This window comes from Rhinatrema bivittatum, chromosome 19, assembly GCF_901001135.1.
Source record: "Rhinatrema bivittatum chromosome 19, aRhiBiv1.1, whole genome shotgun sequence".
Taxonomy (NCBI): Eukaryota; Metazoa; Chordata; class Amphibia; order Gymnophiona; family Rhinatrematidae; genus Rhinatrema; species Rhinatrema bivittatum.
This window is the reverse complement of record NC_042633.1, coordinates 5,407,982-5,414,371: the sequence shown is the minus strand read 5'-3', so window position 1 is coordinate 5,414,371 and position 6,390 is coordinate 5,407,982.

Genomic DNA, 6,390 nt, shown 5'->3' with positions numbered 1-6,390 from the left:
TCTACATTGGAACCCCGGCATCCTTCACCCCTTCAGCATTTCTAGACGCACTTTCCATGAGCAGACACCAGCACTCTATCCCCCTCCAGTTCAATCACAGTTCTCTTTGACCCCAGAACAGTCAGCCCATCCCAGGACGCCCTCCCTTTCCTCCCCCCAGTCTGAGCCCAGCTCTCTCCAAACCTCCTCCACAACCCAGCCCAACACTGACCAACTCCCTCTCCCCAGGATTATCTCAGCACATTCCGATTCTTCTCTAGCCAGTAAGGATTAGCCTTAACTAGGCAGGACAACCTAAGACAGGTAATATGCGACGCAGATAGGTGTGAAGGGTTCCTAACTGTCACCCTTTAAAGGGGGAAATGTAGAAAAGTGAATTACATATATCCTGCACATGTATCTCTAGCACTATGAAGCACTATGATAATTAAGCTTACCAGAGAATCAGCCAGCACAGATGAAATCATTCCTGGGAGGATGGAACTAACTTTGGCGTATTCTCTACTACTGATAACAAGAGGATCCGGCCCATAGTGAGAGCACACACACACACATGCTAAAAATTTATTGTTTGGCTATTAAAGGTAATGGGTGTGGATTATGCAGATGTCTGGTATCAGTGGACCCAAAACCCTTATAAGGCTGAGCATGCACGTCAGATCTTTGAGCAAGCTTAGAATCATTTTCCACTTGTTTTGTGTTGCTTCTCCATGGAGAAACTAATGCTATCCTCCATTAATAAATCTTTTAAACTATTTGAAGCTGGTATTCATTTAGTTAATTAGTCATAGGTTGCCATTTTTAACATGACTCATGACTAAACAATCATGATGCCCTATGGGATTCTGCACACCTATGTCAATTGAACCAAAATGTTCATGAAGGGGTGTCTGCAGCTCCACTAACCTCTGCAGCATCATATAGGTAGAATTCCACCGGGTGGCAATGTCTTAAATGAGACGCTTGTGAGGCATCTCCAAATCAGTCTGCTTTTGTTGGAGGACCTGCCCCACCTTCACACTTCGGTGGAAGTGCGCTGCTATGTTCCTGCACTTGTGTATTAACGTATGCAGGTATTCATTCTCTTGGTGATTGGACACCAACCCCAGAGCTGACTTCACTACCAGGTGCAGAGTGTGGTCAAAACATCGGATGTTCTGAAAGCCCCCGTCACATATTGCCATTTCCATGTTTGCATCATTGTCTGTGACAAAGAACCCTCCCTAAGGATTCCTGTCTTGCTGCTGTAGTTGCCAGCCCTCCAGCATCTGTCTAATGCATGCTAGAATATTGGTTGTGGTATGGGCCTCGTCTGTCAGGTGGGTGTGCAGTAAATCCTACCTCCACCCTGATACTTATTCACTAATAGAAATGCTGCCTTCCTCTGCCTCAGCCAGGTCCCACCAGTGTTCTGTCAGGGAGAGGTAAGAGTGTGCAGAATTTATGGTGGTCCAGATATTGCAGGTGAAATGCATACTCCCCTGTGCCTTATTTAGCAGCACTTGGATGCAACTGTGACACTGCTTGTACAGGCTGGGGATGACCTTTCTGCTAAATGTGGTTCTGGAGGGGACTTTGTAATTTGGAACTACGACCTTCAGAAAATGCTTGAAACCCACATTCTCCACTATCTGCAAGGGCTTGTCATCAAGGGCAATCATTTCCCCAATGCTCCTGGTTACAACTTTTGAGGCTGTCTGCCTCCTACCCCAGGATAGCGTTACCGCACACCACCACATTTCCTCCATGGTGGGTTGTCACATCTGCCACATGGCAGGGGGCTGCTGGCCTGCCACCTGACTGCTAGAAGGGGATGAGGGCATTGGGTGACACTGCTTCTTTTCAACCACTTTATGCTGCCTGGGAAAAGGGGTCCCCTGACTGGTACTGCCACCATCCCCAGATGGCAGTATTGCTGTTGGGTGTTGCCTCTTCATATGATGCGTCATGCCAAAATTAGATAGATGTCCCATTTGCTTACCTCTGCAAATAGCCCTGCCACACTAATTACACCGAGCAAAATGCAGGTCCTCCATCACTTGAAAGTGGCTCCAGATCACAGATGTCTTTCGTGATCCCTTTTCTATAGCCTTCGGGGTGGATGCTGGCACTAGAGCTGAAGTAGTGGGTGCACCCTGAGAAGCAATGCCAGGGGCATCAGTCACACTCTGTGCCTGCACTGACTGCTCTTCCTCCTCCTCATCATCAGTTTCATCTATCCCCTGCAGCTGTGAAGTGAAGGCTAAGACAGGACTGACAAATCCTCCTAAACCTTCGTCAGCTATTACTTCTTCCATTTCTGATGATGAGAATCCCACACAAGATGATTCTTCATCAGAATCAGCAGCAAACAGTGCCTGCGCTACATTGTCAATGCTAAGTTGAGTCTGCTGTCGCACTGCTGCTTTTGGGTGTCACCATTTTGTCTTGCATAACTCAGCCTCCCCTTCCCTCACCTCCAAAACTACAGGGTCAGAAACAGGTGGAGGCGATGCATCATTTTTATATTTCATTTTTTTCCGGATGGAACTGCCTGCCCCTTCAGAGATTTTAGATTGGAACAGGTCCCTTTTTAACTTTAATGGGGGAGTGCCACTCCCTTTTGAGGTGTCTCCTCTCCCAGTCCCAATCACTCGACCACGTCTATATTTCCCTGACATTATGGATTTAATGTCACTGCTTACTAGGGATTTCAATTAAAATAATTATTTCCAAAAGAGACCCACTTGGGATTTGCCTTCAGAGAGAACCGCTGCCCCAATATGCATGAGTCTGCAAATCTGGCTATCCATAGGCACAGTGCCTTGATGTGTGCACTAATGTAATGAATGTGCACACAAAAAAGTTGTAACTACAAAAGAGGCCTCCTGGGGATTTGCCTTCAGAGACCACCGCTGTCCCAATATGCGTGAGTCTGCAAAACTGGCTGCAGTGCCCACAGACATAGTGCCTTGATGTGTGCACTAATGTAATGTATATGCACACAACAAAGTTGTAACAAAAGAGGCCTACTGGGGATTTGGCTTCCGAAACCACCGCTGTCCCAATATACGTGAGTCTGCAAAACTGGCTGCCCATAGGCACAGTTCCTTGATGTGTGCACTAATGTAAGTATGTGCACACAACAAAGTTGTAACTACAAAAGAGGCCTCCTGGGGATTTGGCTTCTGAGACCACCACTGTCCCAATATGCGTGATTCTGCAAAACTGGCTGCGCACAGGCACAGTGCTTTGATGTGTGCACTAATGTAATGTATGTGCACACAACAAAGTTGTAACTACAAAACTATAAAGCTACCCAGTGCCCACTGTTACTGATGCCCAGTGCACTGCCTTCTTGGATTAAAAGAGCACAGAGAGACAGTGAGTTCAATAAAAAAAAAAAGACTGCAGTTATGCCAGTTAACAAAAAGCCTGGCTTGGCACAGCAGCAAAATTGATGAAATATCTGTTTCAATGGCAATTCTATCAAACTAGCTAGAAATTGAATATATCTCCCACCCACAACACCAAAATGCTGCTTCCAACCTACCCCACGGGGTAAAATAAGTAGCAAAATGCCACTGCTAGCAGCTTCTCTCAGTGGCACAGACAAGGAGACCCTCTCAACTCTCTGATCAATTAAAAAAAGTGCAGTCAAAAAATAACAGGGCTAGCTAGCACTGCAGCCAAATCAAACAAATATCTTTTTCTATCGAAGTAGCTAGCAATTGAATACAGATTTGATACACTTAGACTAGCTCTGAGTTCAGCCACCTCCCCATACCATCCCCGCCAAGAAAGTGCGTGGCACGCCGTGTGGTTCACGTATAAATAGTGCTGCGTCATCAGGAACAGCATCACAGAGCACTGAGTGTGAGCGGCGATTGGCTGCATTACAAAAAATGCTTAGCTCTGAAAGTTTGCATTCTGGTCTCCTTGCCAACCTGTCTGACCGGGCTGTGTGACAGGGCTGTGAGGTCATTTATGACTCACAGGAAAGGGCTGGCTTTTGCTATCTCCTATTTCAAATGGCCGCTAAGAAATCACTATGAGCCAAAAGAATTATATGTTTGTAATTGTGGGGGATCGTGATCCATTTCACGAACCCACAAATGCAATGGATAGGATCGTATACATTGCGGATTGCCAATACGTTGCAAACGAATGCACATCCACTATATTTAGAATATATCTGGTTAGGGTTAACATCATCTGGGTGGTGATACCCAGATAACTTTAGCTGAGTATTCTCATTGTAAGACTTGTCCAGCTGAATATCTGTCTCAAGTTATCCAGATCAATTTAGCCGGCTACCTTATCTTCTCACCTTTTTTCTGAATAGTGACCTTCAAAAGGTTAGTCCTCCTATTTCTAAAATGGAAGGGGAATGTAAAAGAATCTGAAATTAGAACAAAATAGTGTTCTTCCTCCTTCATTGTACCAGGGGAGACATCAGGCTGTGATTATCATCAGGACCCGTTATTACAGGTCTCACACCTACTCATCATATAATGAGTGTAGGAAGGCACCTGACTACCACCTTGTTTAATTGCATCTCTAGAATTACAGGAGTCAGTGAAACAACCTCCAGGCAGAGAAGATATAAACCTTGTCCTCTGGTGCAATTATTCACCTGTGACAATCTGGCCTCTTCTCTTTACATTTTAATCTCTGTTGTATGTGTGTTTCCTTGTTATTTTCTTTCTATATCTCAGTCTCTGTATTGAAAATTATATGCTTATTTCTTGGTTTCTCATCTCCTGATTTCAATTTATGTTTTTGAACTTTCAATGATTATTTTCTTGTCTCACTGTTTCATCTTTCTTTGGTCATTTTTCTGCTGTTTTCGCTCTAGTTCTCTTTTTGTATCTTTAATCTCTTTTTGCCTATACTCCACTTGGTTTTATGTTTTTTACTTTCCATTTCTCTCTTCTGTGCTTCCCATGCTGTGATGATGAATCTAGAGGCTTTGTGATAGAGAGTGAGAAAATGAGACTTTTTGCATGCTTGACTCTCTTGCTGCTTGCTGTTCCCATGACGGAAGCGATAAAACCAGGATGTAAGCTGGAGCTCCGGGAGATGGCTCCCTTCTCTCTGGATGGAGACTTTGTCATAGGGGTGATAGCTGGATCTCACATTGGTGTTGTTTACCCCATCCTTGACTTCAGAGAGACTCCTCAGCCAGCACGTTGTACAAAGTAAGACATACTGTTTGGGAATACTATTCTGTTAGTGACATTTCTAACCAGGATAAAGACCTGGGTCTATTAATTGGTAATAAATTGGCTTCAAAGACACAAAGCCAAGCAGAACACATGTTGGTATGAATATCTCTAGATGACTTTTCGTTTAGTTGTGTTTGGAACACTAGATATGGCCAATATTTAACACAATGAGAATTTCTTGCTCATAATTTATGATTTCCTTACAATAAAATTCCCAAAATTGGTACACTGGATATCTGTTGCCTATCCATTATATTGATTGTGTAAAATATCTAACAAATTCATCAATACCTCAGTGGAAAGAAAGAACCAAAAGAATGAGATAATGGCATGTTGTCTAAGTTGGGAAGTGGTTGCCTGCTAAAATATGCAGAATGTAGTTGGGGAGGGGGGGGAGTACAGAAATCAAAGGCAGCTTTATGCAGTGTGGTATAAGATACTGATTTCCTTTAGGCAGGATAGCGACTGCGGGGTGATAATGTGAGGATTTCAAGGTATTATAAATGTTGCAATAGGGCAGCAGCCAGATCTGGAAGGATGTTAGGATGCTTAAAGAGAGGCAGATCTAGTAGAAAAAGGGGCAGATTTTCAAAGGGGAACGCGAGTAAGATACGCGTGTAACCCCCAAAAAACTGCCCCTTCCACCCCCTGCACACGCCAATCCTATGTTGCATAGGCTCGGCGGCGCGCGCAAGCCCTGGGACGCTTGAAGTCCCGGGCTTTCCTGGGCGGGCGTGTCGCGGCCGGCGCGTCATCGGGGGGCGTTCTGTTGTGGGGCCGCGGGCGTGGTTCCAGCCCAAGGGCGTTCCGGGGGCGTGGACACGGCCTCCGGACCAGCCCCCGGACCGGCACATGGCGCGCCGGTGCGCGCAAGTTACTCCTGCCTCGGGCAGGTGTAACTTTTGAAATAAAGGTGTGGGGGGGAATTAGTTAGTGCCGGGGGGCAGGTTAGTTAGGGGAAGGAAAGGGAAGGTGGGGGGCACCGGAAAGAAAGTTCCCTCCGAGGCCGCTCCGATTTCGGAGAGGCCTCGGAGGGAACGGAGGTAGGCTGCATGGCTTGGCGCCTGCAGGCTGCTGATTTTGCACAGCCTTGCGCGTGCTGACCCCTGATTTTAAAAGATACGCGTGCCGGATGCACGTAATTTTTAAAAATCTGCCCCAAAGTGAGGCAGTTTTGCCATTG